Here is a 17,572-nt window from a genome sequence, read left to right as displayed (position 1 = left end):
TTGCAAGTGAATTTTAAATCTGGTCTGCTAATTCTAGAATGTGAACTCTTTCTACAGTAGTAGAAAGGAAGGTCCTCTAACCAGAGGGTACAAGATGTGTTTTGTTTTATCAATAAGTGCAATTGAAATTTGGGATACAAGATAAGACAGCCTGGCCGGATGAGACTGGGGAAAGTGAGTGGAGTCTGAGCAATTAAAACTGGCCCCAGAAAGTTCAATAACATTTGGCTAAGTTTGGCAGGAGGATGGTGGGTGGAAGAGGTTGGCACAAGGAAGCCGGAGCAGCCACCAGGGTCCATGGGGCATATTTAGTCAACTGGATCCTAGTGGGTGGACACAGCAGGGGATGAGGGGAAGGAAAGTTGGCAGGCTTCTGTCAGGATAATTAGATGTCGAACCAAAAGAAAGCAGACATACAGGTTGCCACCCTTTGGACATATCTTAGATTGACCTAATAAATACAACAGAATCTGCGTGGGGCTGTTTGTCAATATGCAGAGCCTTATTTACTTATTTGCTATTTTTATTTTGGTACTGGGAATTTAACCCAGGGACACTTTACCACTGAGCTACATCCCGGCCCTTTTTATTTTGTACTTCTATTTTGATGCAGGGTGTCACTAAGTTGCTTAGGGCCTAACTTGCTGAGGCTGGCCTTGAACTTGTGATCCTTTCAAGTTGCTGGGATTATAGGCATGCACCACCAAGCCTGGCTCAAAATGCAGAGCTTTAGAAAAAGAAAAAGAAGTTCACTTAACTGATTGTTTCTGACCAGGAGGTCCTGGACTAAGGTTGAAGGGTGAGGGCAGAGAACCTGAAAAACAACACTGCTTCAAATTCATCCGGAAATTAGTCAGTTTCTGAAGTAACAGAGATTAAAGATACACATGACTTTTCAGGCCCCCATGTGTGGTGTCAAATGAGCCATAGCTGCTTTGAAGCCCAACACTTCAGACTCTCCCATAAATCCTGGTTGACTTGGTACTCCCAAATGGGGCAAGGCTTCTCTTCCACAACCAAGGTAACCATGGAACCTGGTTTGAGCGGCCATTCTGAGGTGATTATATAATTCCATTTTTGTGGCCTAAAGGTTATTCCACTGAAATCTCTCAATTCAAGGTTACTTTCTGACCACAGTGAGCCTGTGCCAGTTAACTGCCAAAGAAAATGGTGGAGAAGACTTAGTGCCTTCTTCTCCTAGCCCCAGAAGGGCTGCCAACTCAGCCAGTATTTCCCTGGAACCCCCAAAAGGAAAGGTCTCTGCAGTGCTCCTTTGAAAAGCCAGTTTGCCCTTCGTAGTGATCCATTCTTGGAGGGGATTCTGGCAAGGAACTCCAACTGCAGCCTTGAATTTTGAAATCAGGGGCCAGCAAACTTTTTCTGTAAAGGGCCAGGTAGTAGTTGCTATTTTATGAGCCATTTAGGCTCTGTCTCAACTACTCAACTCTGTTTTTGTCATGTAAAAGCAGCACAGACAATACATGAACCACTGGGCATGGCTGTGTTCCAACAAATCTTTATTTATAAATACAGGCAGCAGGCTGTAGTTTGCCCAACTCTTTCTCAAATGAGGTATCAGCAAGCCCTTCAATTCAGCCCTTGAACCCTTGCCTGGGACCTGAGAGGAAGACTTGCATTCTACAGCAAGGCCTATCGTTAAGGGAATTTAATAAACTGGTTATGATCTGACCTCTATGCCGGTATCTGACCATACTCAGACTAACAAAGTGCTTGCAGTGGAGGGGGAAGTATAGAGTCAGACCAGGATTCAAATTCTGGTACATTTACTCATCGGTGTGACCTCGAAGCCAGTGTCTTGACCTGGAAAATTCTGCATTTTTTCTCTATGCAGGATGCAGCTACCAACTTTACAGGGCTGGAATCAGGACTGAACACCATGGTGCAAGTAAACTGTTTGGCATAGAGCCCATCCCATGGTATCAACTCTCTAAGTGGAAGCTGTTGTTATTTCTGCCAAGTCCTGCTCTAGTCCTGAGAAGCAGACAGGGCAGTCCCCAATTTGTAGATGGGGAAATGGGCTCAGGGAGGCAGAGCTGCTTTTTCAAATGCACATAGCTGCTAATTGTGAGTCATGCTTCAGACCGAGGTTCAGCCTCACCTTGGGTTAGCCACCCTTCCCCAGCATGGGGTTTGCTTCCCCATAAGGAGTGTGCCTTGGTCACTGGGACCTTCTTGTCTCCTAAACAACACATAAGGCCTCTCCAGGGACAGGTTAGGCCTACCTCATTCTCCCTTGAGGTAGCTTGAGCTTCAACAGCAGCCCAAGAGGCCTCTCCAGAGGTGCTAAGTGCTCATCATTAGTTCCTTATCTGGGCATCCTTGTCTGGAACTGTGGAGTCAGGAATCTGTTCCAGAAGATTTAGAAGGCACTAGGGGTACCAGAAGCCTGGGTTATGTCCTGAATCTGCTCCTGCCAATAGTTTGCTTGGCATCTTGGCAAATTATTTCCTTGTCTTCTGAGCTTCAACCTCATTACCTGCCCAGGCCACCTTGGGGAGGTGGATGGGTGTGAAGCACATGATGATGAATAGACCTTGTTGTGGTCCCAGAAACACTGGAGGTCCCTTGGTTTGACCTCCAGAGGGAGTTCAGGGCCTGACACAGGGGCTCATAGGGAGGAATTCTAAGAGAAAAAAAATAGGCATTTGGCAGGAAAATGGGAACTTTAGCCAACAAGGAAGGCCACTGCAGGGTTATATGGGTCTGCACATTTCCCTTTACCTCAGGGGCTTCTGAACCTCCATTTCATACTCTTCCATTGTGGAAACCAAAGCCTTTCTGATCTTTGCTGAGGTTTAAAGAATTGGCAGGCCATAGCCGAGCTAGTCCAGTGACAGAAACTCCAAGTTCAGAGCTCTAGATCCTAAATCCCACTTGGCCAGTAATGCTGTGTGATTCCAGCCAGGTAAGGTCAGTTCATCTTTTGGGGCTCTCAGTTTTTTCTCACCTATTTTCATAGGACAAACACCTTCGCCCTCCCTACCTCAGACATATCAAGTCCTAGAAGGCTAGAGCTGATAGGAGCCTGGGAAGGTATTCAGTACCTCAAACCCTTTCATTTTTTGCAGATGAAGAAAGTCAGACTTGGAAAAGAAAAGTGACCCACTTAGAGGGACGTAGCTAGATAATACCACTGAACTCGTATACTGCATTTCTCAGGTGCCAAACACTTCAATGCGCTGTGCCTGTTCTGACTCAGATCCCATCACAACTCCATTTTATAGTTTTTAGGAAATTGAGGCACTGTAAGGCTAAGTAGTCAGTTTAAGGATCTTCCATGAGGTTTGCTAATGAATGCAAAGAAGCAAGGTGGCATTGCTTAAAAGAAGTCAAAGGCACTGCAGGATTGCCAAGCACTCCCTCAGGGCTGCAGTCACCTGTCGACTGTAGGGTAGAGGCATTGTTCTGGTACCTTCATTCCCAGCGCAGCAGAGTGGCTTCTATCCGCAGGGTGGTGAGAGGCCTGCTTTGAAGAAGATGCCCATCTTTCCAGCTAAGCAGGGATGTCTTTGGCTCCCTCTCAGGCAGGCATGGTAATAAGGGCTAATGAGCCTGGCATATGTTATGGGGAGGGGCATCCTCCTCCCTGTTTCTAGGCCGCCAAACTTTTTCACAGCCTCAAGTTCCTCTAGCCTCCCTTGGGAACTCCCAACTCCTCAGGTGGGAGGGATGTGGAAAGAAGATGAGGACATATAAGACAGGGAGGGAAGAAATCACGCTGAGGCATGGGAATGGGTCCGGGAGAGGTCTTCCCACCCAGCCTCCATCTTCAGGACCTCCGAGATCTTCCAAACTGATTCGCTCCCCCCCATTCTAGGTTACCTTCCAGCTCAGCTCCACAGCCCTCCCCCACTCCATCTTCACTCCCAAATGGCCTTTCAAGTTTAGGTCCCAGTTCTTTCTTATTTATTTATTTATTTATGGTACTGGGGACTGAGCTACATCCCCAGTCCTTTTTATTTATTTTTTTTATTTTGACATAGAACTTTTCAAAGTTGCTGAGAGGCTCACGAAGTTGCAGAGGCTGGCCTCAAACTTGTGATTCTCTTGCCTCAGCCTCTGAATTGCTGGGATCATTGCTGGCTATGTCCCAGTTCTTGTGCAAGTTTCCAAAGGAGTTGCATTAAAAAGCCTTTTGTGCTTGCCCGGACCCATGATAATCAATTCCCTGGACATTCAGCAAGAGAAATGCCTATCCTATGTGGGATACCATGTGGGGGACAGTGGAGGAGGCTTGCTTCTCACCTTTCCTCTGGGAGGCTCCATGAAAAAGATGTGTGTGTTAAGTGACAGACCTGGCTGTCTGTTGCTGCCACAGTGCTCTCTGTATCCCCACTCCACCCAGATCTCTCCTCTGTCCTAACCTGTATATGGGCCCAATTGTCCTCTAGTTTCCCCAGAACTCCCTTCCCTGGTTCTCTGTCTCCCTATTTTCCCAGTCCTTTAAGCGAGAGCCAATGCTGCCTCCCCCATGAAACCCAAAGCTCCCCTAGTTCTGAAGGCCTCCCAGCAAGTGAGACCAGGATTGGAACCCAGGCTTGTTCCCCCCACCTCCAAAGCCCTTGTATTTGCCAGACTGAGCATGGGCACGACCATGATTAAGGTGAGGATATGCACACTTTCTAGCACAGGATATGGAGACTTAAAAATCTTGGCCCCTCCACCTACCAGCCTGGGTCAGTCACCTTCCCTTTCTGGGCCTCAATTTTATCATTTCTAAAATGGCAATAATAATCCCTAGCTCTTTTGCTAGCTTATAGCAACTGAAGTTTCTGAAGTAAAAATGTTTGGTACATCAAGAGTACCATGCACCATGCATGTGTGAAACAGGGAGAAAAATGGCCTCTCTCAGCATCTCTAAAGGACTATAGAAATTCCTTACTTAGATTGGGCATGGAGCTCTGTAGTAAAGTGTGTGCTTAGCATGCATGAGGCCCTGGGTTCACTCCCAGGCACCTCTCCCACCAAGAGAAAAAAAAAAAAGAAAAGAAAAGAAATAGGATCTTTGGTCAACATTCACCAAATGTTTCTTGAGTGCCTACTATGTACCGCACTTCTTAAACCTGGAGAGGGAGACAGTTATTATTCAAGTATCACAATGAATGTCTGACCAGAAGCCGAGGAAAACACCAGGCCTCTAGGCAGTTTCCTACCCAATGTACCAGGTACTTGGGGACTTGGGGTGGTGGTCAGAGAAGACTTCCTGCAGGAGAAGTGCGAGCTGAGACCTCAGGAAGGCAGGTCCTTACAGAGAGGGCTCAGGAGTTTACTGCTTCATTCTCTCTCTCTCTCTCTCTCTCTCTCTCTCTCTCTCTCTCTCTTTCTCTCTCTCTCGTCCCAGGATTGAACTCGAGGGCACTTAACCACTGAGCCACATCCCCAGCCCCTTTTATTTTTTATTTTGAAACAAGGTCTCACTAACTTGCTTAGGTTCTCACTAAGATGATGAAACTGGCTTTGAACTTAGGATCCTCCTGCCTCAGCCTCCAGAGTCTCAGGGATTGCAGGCATGTGCCACCACGCCCAGCAGACTGCTTTATTCTCAAACTCATTTCCCAGCAGAGGAAGCAGACCTTGAGAGGCAGTTACTTGACCAGTGAGCCATTCCATTGACCTGCGTTTTGGCGGACTCCCTTCCCGCCTCTAGGCTGGCAGGCAGGGTTCGCTATGGCAGTTAAAGCATTCTCTCTTGCTAACACGCCCAAGGCTCTGTCAATTTCACCTGCTGCTCAGTAGGGGCGGAGGCTCCCCACCCACAGGACTGGGGTGGTTGCTGTGGTCCTGGGCCAACTCACAGGCTGGCCTCACACTTTGAAAGTTTCCTGTACGCTCCCCTTTCCTTGCGGTAGCTCAGCCTCACTTTCTCCTCCCAGCGTGCTTAGTCTTCGGGAGAAATCCAGTGCGCCGTGAGATGCTGCCCCCTGCTGGCTAAGAGCTGGAACTGCAGTCCTGGAAATGCTCGTGTGTATGAACACTGAAAGGCTAAGCGTTTGTTTGTAATGTGTACCTTATTACAGTCTGTAGGTATGCTGACTGCTTGTGCATGATATGTAAGTGGGAGAGGGAGAGTGGTTGCCCTCCAAGGATACCAGGGATGAAGTCTTTGCTGGCAAAGGGCAGTAGCTGTGCCTCGTTTGTTTGCATCCTTACAGGGCTGTCCTAGGTGATCTGGTTCTCTCCCTGTCCCAAGGAGCTCTTCTTTCAGCTAATCCTATGTTCCCACCAGCCTTCCCCCTGCCAGGTGTATCCCAGCACCCCTGCAGCTCCTGTGGGCAATCGCATAGCTGCAGGAGGTAAGAAGCAGATCTGATTCTTGCATATGCTCACAGGAGAGGTCTTAAGAAGTATCTCCATTCTCTGCCAAGGCCCACCTCAGGGCTGCTCATTTCCTCTGTGCTGGTGCAACCTTGCAAGGTGTTTCTGGCCAGGAAACATTCCAATTAGTCAATGCCCATGCCATGCTGGTTATCAGAGATTTTCAAAGATGTCATCCTGTCTACTCTCCACACTCCCAAGTAACATGTATATTTTAATCCAGAATTTCAGGAGGCCATGAGTCAGGGTATTACTCTTGTTCTCAAGCCTAATAAAAAGCTTTTCCCTCCTTTTAGCAAGCCTTTTGCATCACTTCTGCAAATGGCAGGAGAACATTAGCTCACATTGCTGGTCTAATCAAGCAAAATCCCTTGGTGAGGCCATCAGTCATCAGTTAATTTCTCAAGTCACTAGGTTGGGAACAGAATTTCCGGGATGTTACTGGAGTCCTAGGCCAGAGGCCTGATTCTGGGGATCCAACAAACCAGATCTGGATACTTGCCCCAAAAATCAAACAAGAAAAGATAATGGTGAAAAACATGAAAGGAACTTTAATCAGCATAGCTACACTAAGAAGACAAAGGGACCCGTGTCCTTAGCTCTGTCTTTGAGGAACTGACAATGACTTTGAGGTTTTATAGAAAGGGCAATGGGGTCAGGGGCCAGGGGTTTGCATAGCTGGAGGGTTTGCACAGTTGCCAAAGCAGGTGACCTTGGTCAGGTGTGGTCTGGTCCATCGTTATCTCCGGATTGGTCAGGCAGGGAATTGTTGGCATAAGAAAGTTGCTGCTGCAGGCGGGGGAAGGCTGGTTTCCACACATCACAAGATGTTTATTGATCAGACCTGTTGTTTCTGGAATCCAAGGTGAGCCAGAACAAAGAAGATAGATGCAAAATGGAGGTAGAGAAGCCATGTCTTTAATCCTGCTTTTAGCTACCCATCAGTTGCAGGCAAAAGTGAAGCGTCTAAGTACTTGTTGCAGGATCAGTGTCTACCCCTTTGGACTGTGCCCAAAGAGAAAGCTTTCTGAGTGAGCTCAGAGGGATGGGAGTCCTAGAGGAGCCAAGTTCAGCTTCCAGTAATTAACTTCAAGTAAGTGCTCACGCACAGCCTTGCCTTCTCCTTTGCCAGTGGGTGGAACACACTAGCCACACCCAGAGCATTTCTAGGAAATACCCTTTTCTGCTCTTTAGGTCGGGCCTTGATGCCTCCGTGCTGAAGTAGGAGAAGTGGGAGCTGCCTTCCACAGTAACCATTACTGGGCACAGCTCCTCTGCTGCCCATCCCGTGGTACGCCCCTTCCCAACTGCTGTCCTCCCCACAGGGCAGCCTTGAGGACTGAGAGGTGGCATGCCAGAGGGGAAGCTTCCATTCCAGTTCTTCCCCTGGATAGCTGAGATCACTCACCCCCTCTTAGCTTCTCTTCCCTTATCACACGGGGATGATCATTGTATCTCTGGTGGTGGTCCTTAGACGAATGAAGACACTGAGTCCCAAAGCACTTTGAAAAGAAAACAAATGCTGGAAGCATGGGAGTGGGAACTTTAAGGCTCTGAAGTGCTCCCCGAAGCAGCTCCCAGTCAGCACAGAGCCCCACCCTTGCCAGAATCCCATTTTTTATCCCTCAGGTGTACAGAAGACTTAAAGCCAACAGTCAGATAGCATTTCAGGTTTGGTAGGGACTTTAGTTGAGCCATCATTAGGTAATTCAGGCTAACATTTTTTGAACACTTATATGCTAGGTATTATTCTAGGTGCTTTACATATGGAATACTCATTTAATTTCTACAACAACCCTATAAGGTAGAAACTCTTATCATCCCCATTTTGCAGATGAAGAAAGCAAGGCTCAGTAAACTAAAGTAAATCACCTAGTCACACAGTTAGTAAACTGGGCCAAGATTTAGAGCCTGACTGCCTGACTCCAGAACCTGAGATCTAAATCATTATGTTCTAATGGTCTCCATATAACCTCACTGAGCAGTTGTTTTGTCTCTGCTTGAATACCTCCCCACGATGGGGAGCTCATTACTTCTCAAGTAAGCCCATTCTGACTCCATACAACTGTAGCTTCTCAAATCTTCTGGCATCTCTGGTCAAGATTTTGGAGATCCAGACCACACAATGATCTAAGTTTTCTGAAGACTGAAACTGGGAATAGGCTAAAAACAGGAAGTTGTCAAAAGCAAAAATTCCTGTACTCCCTGGCACACAGAGACCCTCTGATCCCACTCCTCTTAGCATTCCAACATCTTTTCATCAAATGGAGGTTGAAGCAGGAAGTAAAATGGTTCTCTCCACCTTGATATTCTTTCAGTCAAGGAAAGTGGACAAGCTGGTGTTGTTTCCTCCAGTTATATCATATCAACAGAACACATGCAGTGCCCATTGTATTAATAGGTGCTCACTAAAAGCTGCACGATGAAATGAACGAATAGATAAGTCAATGAAATACAGGCTCACAGCCTCCTTTCCCACCAGCCTCAGTTTCTTGAAAGAGTTGGTTTTCATCATGCTTTGAGATCCTTAAAAGTGCATTTCCATGGTAACCAGACATGGACCTGACCTTCTTCCAGCCAAATGGAAGCTATGTGACTTTTCTGTCACATAGACTGAGCTCACTCCAGAAAAGACCTCAAATTACCTTTAGTGTCCTCTGAGTAGGCCACTGTCAGTTGGGAGACCTGTGGAGTGGGTACTGTCATGGGCGGATCCCAGAGAGCCCATATCTCCTCAGGGAAGTCCCTGGGCTGATTGACCTTGCTGAGGTTTCCATGGTAACAACACTAGGCTAATGGGTTGCCAGGGTGATGATGCGCTACTGCTAAGATTGCACGGGACCGGACCACACAGGGCCACCGGGTTGAAAAGATGCTAATAACACCTTTCTGAGTTTCCATGACAACAACACTCAAGCACTGGGTAGGCTTTGTCCCAATCCCAGATTAGGCCCCCACCCTCCACACTCAGCAAGAACACCCTGGGGGGCCAGGCCACTGGCCCCATGTCCTCAGGGCTTGGCCCCTGCCATTCCCTCCCAAGGGGAAGAGAAGTCCAGGGCTTGCTCCCCTCCTGGGCCCCCTCTCTGCGCAAACCCCCTCATCATATTTCTCTTCAGGGTGTCCTGCTGAAGCAGACTGGGTTTGGGCAGTTGGGACTGTCAGGTAGAACTGGGACAGGAACAGGCTCAGAGTGGTTGGTGTTGGAGAAAATGATTTTTGAGGAAAGCTTTTGAAATCAAGTGCTTCTCTTGCCTGCTCCCAGGACATGCATTCTGGGGCTGAGGACACAGCCAAGGGTCCATCTCCTCCTAGCAAAGCCAGGAGCATGGAATCAAGAGTTTTCACACTATTTCTAAAACCATGGCACGTGTAAATTCCATCAAAGCAGGATCAGGTGCCGAAAGCATCACCTATTCAATCTCATCCCTCTCCCCACCAGTGTCCTCCAAGGCACCTAGGCTTCCGTGGAACACAATTTGAAAAGTCTCAGCTCTGGGTCCAGATGAAAGGGCTGAGAACCAGAGAAAGGCCTGGGGTTGTGACTCAGTGGTAGAGCACTTACCTAGCACCTGTGAGGCACTGGGTTCCATCTGCAGCACCACATGAAAACAAATTAATTAATTAATTAAACAAAGTTGTAAGAACAATGTTTAAAAAAAGGAACTAGAGAGAGCAAGGGACTTGCCCAAGGTCCCACAGTCAGTCACTAGTATAGCCAGAACTAAAACCCAGGGCTCTTATGTTTGCAGGGTCACTCCCAAAAAATTAGGATGTTATGAACTTTTTGAGTGAGCTATAATCTGGGATCTCTGACTTCCCAAGGACCACTGGGACTTTTACCTTTCTATCTATTCATGGGGCTTATAATGAGGATCTGGGGAAGAAAGGAGGGTCCATTGTGGGGGTAGGCCAAAATGTTTAGAATGGATCTTCCAGTTTTGACACTTTCAGCACCTACTATGCATAAGTCATTACGTTAGGATATGTTTTGTGTGCTATTTGTGCTCTTATTTTTTCTTTATAACAAGTTATGAAAACAGGCATAATTATCTTCCTTTAAACAAATGAGAAAAAGGAAGCCCAATGTGGGGGATAACTGAAGTTTGCGAGTATTACACATTGAACATCTCTTCAGCAGGATGCCTCCTGACAAGCTCCAGCTGGGGATTCTGCGATGACTAATGACCCATGGCCTATCTCTGGGGACACCGAGCTGAAGCAGATGGATGCAGTGAAGGTATTAGAACCCCTTACTACCTGCCCCGCCCCCAGCTAATGTCCTTTAATGCCCCATCATGGGTGAATAAGGAAAATCCCATCTCTAAGGTGAGATGCGTGTTATTCGTTCACAATATGACACAGCTGTTCATTACAACAGGCAGAATATTTTGTGAGTTGGGATGGGGGTGGTGGTGGTAGTGGTTGTATCTAGTTACCATGGAAACTCAGGAAGGTGTTATTAACACTATGTCACATGAAAGGTCGGTAATTATTCCCTGATTCCTGAATGTGTGGCCTAGCTGAGCTGTAGCTAAGATTTGTGGCTCTGGTGAATGTGGCCCCTCTATGGCTTCCTGGGAACTGCTCAAGTGTAACTTCACTGGGACTCAATGGACATTGAGTGTTCTTGGGTTACACCCCTCCAACTGGACATTCTTTCCCTCTGTCTTGTTTGTTTGCGCTGCTACAACAAAATGCCTGAGACTGGGTGGCTTGTAAACCATAGAAACTTATAGTTCTGGAGACTGGGAAATCCAAGGTCAAGGTGCAGGTAGTTCAATGTCTGGTAAGGACTTTTCTAATGGCGCCTTGTTCCTGTGTCCTCCAGAGGGGAGGAGCACTGGATTCTCACATGGTGGGATAGCAGAAGTGAGCAAACCCACCCCTCAGCCCTTTTATAAGGGAACTAATCCCATGCATAAGGATTCCACCCTCATGACTTAGCGCCTAAAACCCCACCTCTTAATACTATCACATTTGCCACTAAGTTTCAACACATGAATTTGGAGGGAGGACACATTCATAGCATCCTCCTTTGAATTCTATCTCACATAAGGTCACTTTCCTGCCAGGTTAGGTGGCACATGCTTGTAATCCCAGCGGCTCTGGAGGCTGAATCAGGAGGACCATGAGTTCAAAGCTAGCCTCAGGAACTTAGTGAGGCCCCTAAGCAACTTAGCAAGACCGTCTGAAAACAAAACAAAACAGACTGGGGATGCGGCTCAGTGATTAAGTGCCCCTGGATTCAATCCCCAGTACATTTACTTTCCTGTCTAACACTGTCTGTCAAACATCCCTCCTTCATTTCACAGTAGCACCCCTCTTTCATATGAACTTGTTTGCATTTGTTTCCATTGTGAGGATTACACTGGATTGAATTCTGAGCATTGACTCTGGGTCTCAGCTCCGTGACTCACTGACTATGTTCCTGGTCAAGTCATTTGACTTCTTCAGGCCTCAGTTTCCTTCTCTGTAGTCTGCGAGTTAGTTGTCCCCCTCTAGGCTGAGAGCTCTGTGACTGCAGACACAGGACTTTCTGATTCACTGCTGTAGCCCCATCCCCCTGTATATCCCTCCTCCTTTCCTCCTCCTCCTCCATAAGAACCCTGGCTCAGCCTTCTTAGGGTCCTGGTGTCCCCACAAAGGTCAGAGAGATCCATGGCAAAGCTCTCACTGGGGCTAATGGTTTAGATGGCCCCTCCATTTCTTTTCTTTTCTTTTCTTTTCTTTTCCTTTCTTCCCTTCCCTTCCATTCCCTTCCCTTCCCTTCCCTTCCCTTCCCTGCCCTTCCCTTCCCTCCCTTCCCCTCCCCTCCCCTCCCCTCCTCTCCTCTCCTCTCCACTCCTCTTCTCTCTCTCTCTCTCTCTCTCTCTCTCTCTCTCTCTCTCTCTCTCTCTCTCTCTCTCTCTCTCTCTTTTTCTTGTACCAGAGATTGAACCCAGGGGCACTTAACTACTGAGCAACATCCCCAGTCCTTTTGCTATTTTTTAAAACATTTCGAGACGGGGTCTAAGTTGCTTAGGGCCTCACTAACTTGCTTAGGCTAGCCTTGAACTTGCGATCCTCCTGTCTTACCCTCCAAGTCACTGAGGTTACAGGCATGTGCCACCATGCCCAGCTTGCCCCTCCCTTTCTAAAGAAAGGCCAGGGGGGAGGCCTCAGGCCCCATGACAGGTGAGATGATATGGAGGTGTGTGGGCCTCTGTCAACCCCAAATCATGCCTTTCTTTGCCACCTTCAAGCAGGGTGGCTGTGAGTGAGTAGATCTTTGACCAGTGGGGACAGAAGCTTTACATACAAGTTTCTCTTCACAGGCAAAAGACAATCTAGGCATAGATTACATAGACATTAAAGTCAGATGGCCTTGATTCTGATCTCAGCTTTGCCACTTAACAGCTGTGAGACTATAGGCAAGGCACTGTAGTCTCAGGGGTAGTTTCCTCATCTATAAGATGGAGGTGATTGGAGGTGATGACAGTGCCTGTCTCATAGGGATCATGTGTTAATGGTTTGTGTGTGTGTGTGTTGGGTATATCTGATAATGCTTGGCATCAAGTAAGCACTCAATAAAAATCAAAGAGGAAACAGCTGGGGGTATAACTCTTTCCTAGCATGGGCAGGGTCCTGGGTTCTATCCCTAGCACTGCAAAAACTTGAAGGGAGAATCAAGGAGGGAACTCTTTACCCCAAGTAAGTGTGGGGAATCCCTCCCTCTCACCCACTCCCCTCCCATTGCTGCCACCACCCCAGTTTGTGGTCAGAGTTGTCCTACTTTCCCATGGGAAGAAAGTCCAAACTAGTTACTCCATTGTTGCTGATTGGGCCCTAGAGCAGGGCAGAGTTTTCTACCTCATGGCCCAGTCTTTTCCCTGACCTTTTCAGCAACAATCAGTACCATTTATTTATTTATGATGCATTTGTTGAGCTCCTGCTATATGCTACTCCTTTGCTACCTCAAGTTTTGCTTGGATCAGCTCTTTAAACTCTGCTTCAAAGGACTACCCTAGCTTCTCAACAGTCCTTTCTTAGCATAAAGTCTCCTTTGAACTATGGTCCACCCCTCTCGGCCACTCAGTGGCTCTACAATCTTGGACCACACCCCTTCCTATTCTGTGCCTCAATTTCCTCATGTAGATAATGAGAGATGGATAGTCTCTAAGGTCCTTTTTAGTGCAGGTGGTTATAGTGACTGGTTGTCACTGGCTTCTTGTCCCAATGTCAGGATGAGTTGTGTGTAACCTAGGAGCTCACGAACAGCAGGACTTGGAGGTTTGAGCCCTGGGTTCCCTGATTGCTGGGAGAGTCTCCAGGCTCAAGGTACTCCAGGACTCCTCAGAAAGGGGTAAGGCCCATGGTGGGGGCAGGCGTGGGGCCTGAGGCAGGGATTCCCAGAAGGGAGACCTCTATCTTTCCAGTGAGTTCCCAAATGTTGCCCAAGGCATACTGGACTCCAACTGAAAGGGGAAGACAGGCCTTGCCAAGACTGGATGAAAGCAGCTGCCCAGATCTGGCTAGGGCCTTCCAGGCCTGGACAGAAACTCTTTCACTAGGCTTGTCAGCTTGCTGGAGAGCCAATGGTGCCGAGCAGCGGCTGCAAGAGGAAATAATGGGAACAGCTCCACTGAAGTGAGAGCCAGGCTCCCAGGCTGCCTGCCTTCCCTGAGGGCTGTGCTTGGCCCACAATGACCCTCCCACACACTCCTCATTAGGCCTTATCCGAATTCCATTGGCCTTACGGCTTGCATCTCACCATTTGGTCTTCAAGGGCTTCCCCACCCACCACCCTCACACCCCAGAGCCTCCCAATTTAAATTACAGTCTCTTGACACCCAAGGAATTCTTACTCATTTCCAGCTGTAGCATTTCCTGTTTGAACCCAAACCTTGGTCCTCATTTCTTTCTTTGTGGGGTGGGAGAGCTCCTCCTCAACCTCACAGGCATATGGGATCAAGCCAAGGTTGGTTCTCTAGCAGAGGAACAGCAAGCATGCTGAAAGCAATGGAGCCTAGTGCAGAACCAGCACTGGACTTGAACTACTTGCAGAGAGAATACCTGAGTTTGCTGGTTCTGGCTTAGCCGTTTGTTGCGTATATAACTTATAGAAAGCCACTCCACCTCTCTGCACCTGTTTCTTCATCTATCACCTATCATCTATCATCTATCATCTATCATCTATCAGGTGATGCTATCACCTGCTCTACCAACCTTGCTGGAGCAATATGTGGCTCATATAAGAATACATATGTGAGAGTGCCCTCATCCTACATGGTGCTGTGTAAATGCTTGGAAGTCACAAGATGCCCTTCCTTCTCTCCTAGTAGTGTGCCTTCCACACCATTTTCTCCCCTTCCATCATCTGCAGTGGGCTCCTTCCCCTTGGCCCTTGAATGTACTCAAAGCATCCCTGTCCCTCCACTGACTTCCACCACCAAATTCTGACAAATGGTCCCTAGCCAGACACCTTCATTTTCTATCCTCCTCCTGCTGTCTGGTTTTCCTTCACTCCTGCCCCTCTCCACTTTTCTTCTTCCCTGATGTCACTGCAGGCATTGGGTCCTTTTGATCCCGATGGTCCGCAGTGATTCCTACCTCCTGCTGTTCCCACCCTTATCTAATCTCTTCCCCTTCAGTGTGGGCTGCACCTATGAGTTTAACAAATAGAATATGGCAAAGATGATGGGGTGTCATTTCTGAGGTTAGATTGTCTGATAATAACTCCTATCTTTATTATACTCCCTCACCATCTCTCACTTGCTCTGAGGAAACCAGCTGCCATATTGTGAACTACTCTCTGGAGAGGTCCACATGGCAAGGAACTGAGGTCTGCCAATAGCCAGCAAGCAATTGAGATTCTCCATTCAATAGCCAGTGAGCACCTGAAGGCTCCTGACAACAGCCTTATGAGTGAGCTTGGGGATTCTCTGCCAATTGAGCCCTGAGGTGACTGACACCTTGGCTATACCTTGGCTATACCCTGGCTGACACCTTGACTATAGTTTGTGAGAGACTCCAAAATGGAGGGGTCCAACTTAACCACACCCAGACCCACAGAATCCAGGAAATAATAAATGCTTTGTTTTTTAAGCTGTTAACTTTGACGTTTCCAGGACTTTGAACAACATAACTAACCAAATATTGCTAGAGAGAAATCAGGCTAAGACCAACTTAGTGAATAGGGCACAATGAAATCAAGAGATAAGGCTTGTTTCCTATTGCCTGGGAATTCATGATCCCAGGCACACAGATGGAGGGGAACAGAAATACACAATCATTTACTATCTGTCTGATGCCTAGTATCATAAAGCTTTGCATCACAGTTTGTAGAAATAGAAAATGCATCCAGAAATTCAAATAAATGAAATTCTCTTAATAGGAAGAAGGATAAAAATTGGGGCACATTTATGCAATGGAATATTATACAGTTATATTGAAAAAGTTGGATGTTTTGGTATAATATCAAAAACCTAATATTGAGCAAAAAGAGCAAGTTGCAAAAAGATGTAGAGGATATTATTTTTATAAATTTCAAATACTCATAAAGCAATCCTATAAATTGTTAATAGATACAATGTATTATAAAAGTATAAAAACACGCAGGGGAAAGGTACAAATCTCTCTCCAGAGCTCCAGACTCACACCCCACTCAACATCTTCCCTTGGATGTCTAGTAATGTGACAGTGATCTAGTGCCTGATCCTCCCCTCCCACAAACCTGCCCCCAACCTCTGCAGTAAATGACAGGACAACTCCAAAGTGTCTCAGGAGGAAAACTTTTGGGTCATCTGTAATTTTTCTCTTTCTTTCCCATTGTGCCTTTTATCAAATCCATTGGCAAATTCTGTTGACTCTGCCCTTAGATTAGGTCTAGATTCTGCCTGTGTCTCACCATATCCACCATTACTGCCATGGCCTAAGACATCATCAACTTTCACCAGGATTATTGCAAGAGATTTCTTCAGTCTCCCTATTTCCTACCCTTGTTCCTCCTCAGTCCATTGTCAACACTGTAGCTGGAATAATCATTTACAATCTAAGGCCACGTCTCTGCTCAGAACCCTCTGATGGTCTCCATCTCCTTCATTACATTGGCAAATGAGGACCTCCAGGATCTGGCTACCATTAGTTCCCAGCCTCACCTCCTGCTGCTCTTCCCTTGAACCTTCCACTCCGAACACACTGACCTCCTTGTTAGTCCTTGTTCACTACCAGCACATTCCTACCTCAGGGTCTTTGCACTTGCTACTCCCTTAGCACAGACTATTCTGGATATCAGCAAGGTCTACTCTCTCATGTCCTTTGGTATTTACTTTAAATGACACCTTCTGAGTAAAACCATTTCGACCCATCATATTTAAAATGATTGCAAATACCCTTTACTCAATTCCTCTTTCTTGCTCTATTTTTATCCATACCACTTATTGCCACATGTCACAGCACACATTTTAGTTCTTTGTTTATTGTTATTCTCTCCCCATACAAGAAATGTGAACTCCAGGAGGGTGGGGATTTTTGTTTGTTGTGTTCTCTACTGTATTCCCAGGGCCTATGAACTTGGCACATAGTAGGTGAAGACAGGTGGCAGCTTCACCCAGGAAGTTTTGCCTATCAGTTAGGGAAGGCTTTCTGGAAGATTCTTATTCCTACACCCATGGCAAAAGTAGTGTCTGGTCCTGCCACACCTAATGGCCTCTCTGGAAGAATGGATTGGGTGAGAGTATGCATGAGAAAGAGTATGTGGACCTGAGTGGAAATGGATAGGGCTAAGAGTGGGGAATGGAGGGAATCTTATTGTGTGTGTAACTGTGGGGGTAACTGTATGTTGGTACTCAGGAAGGAGAGGGGAAAGATGCCTGGCTGTGTTAGGGTGAACCCAAGGCACAGAGGTCTAGTTAGCCCCTCAGATTCCATCTTGGATTCTAGCAGGTGTCCTTAGTATGGTCAACCTAGCTGTATCTTCCCAAGTAGTGTCCCTTGAGGGTCCAGGAGTGCTGGTGACTATTAGACCAAGCATCATAGAGGAGGTGGGGTGAAGCTTCAGGCATTTCCCTTCAAAACCCAAAGGAATGCCAGAGAAGCCCTGAGAACAATGGGGAGCTGACAGACCCTCAGAGAACTTGTGACGTGGGCTCTGAAGGGGGGCACGCAGCTGTCTGCCAGAACTTGGGGCAGGGGAAAGGGGTTGGCGGGGATACAGAGAAGTCGTGGAATTCTTGAAGGAAGAAGCCGGAAGCAG

This window comes from Sciurus carolinensis, chromosome X (genome assembly GCF_902686445.1).
Source record: "Sciurus carolinensis chromosome X, mSciCar1.2, whole genome shotgun sequence".
Taxonomy (NCBI): Eukaryota; Metazoa; Chordata; class Mammalia; order Rodentia; family Sciuridae; genus Sciurus; species Sciurus carolinensis.
This window is presented reverse-complemented; position numbering follows the sequence as displayed.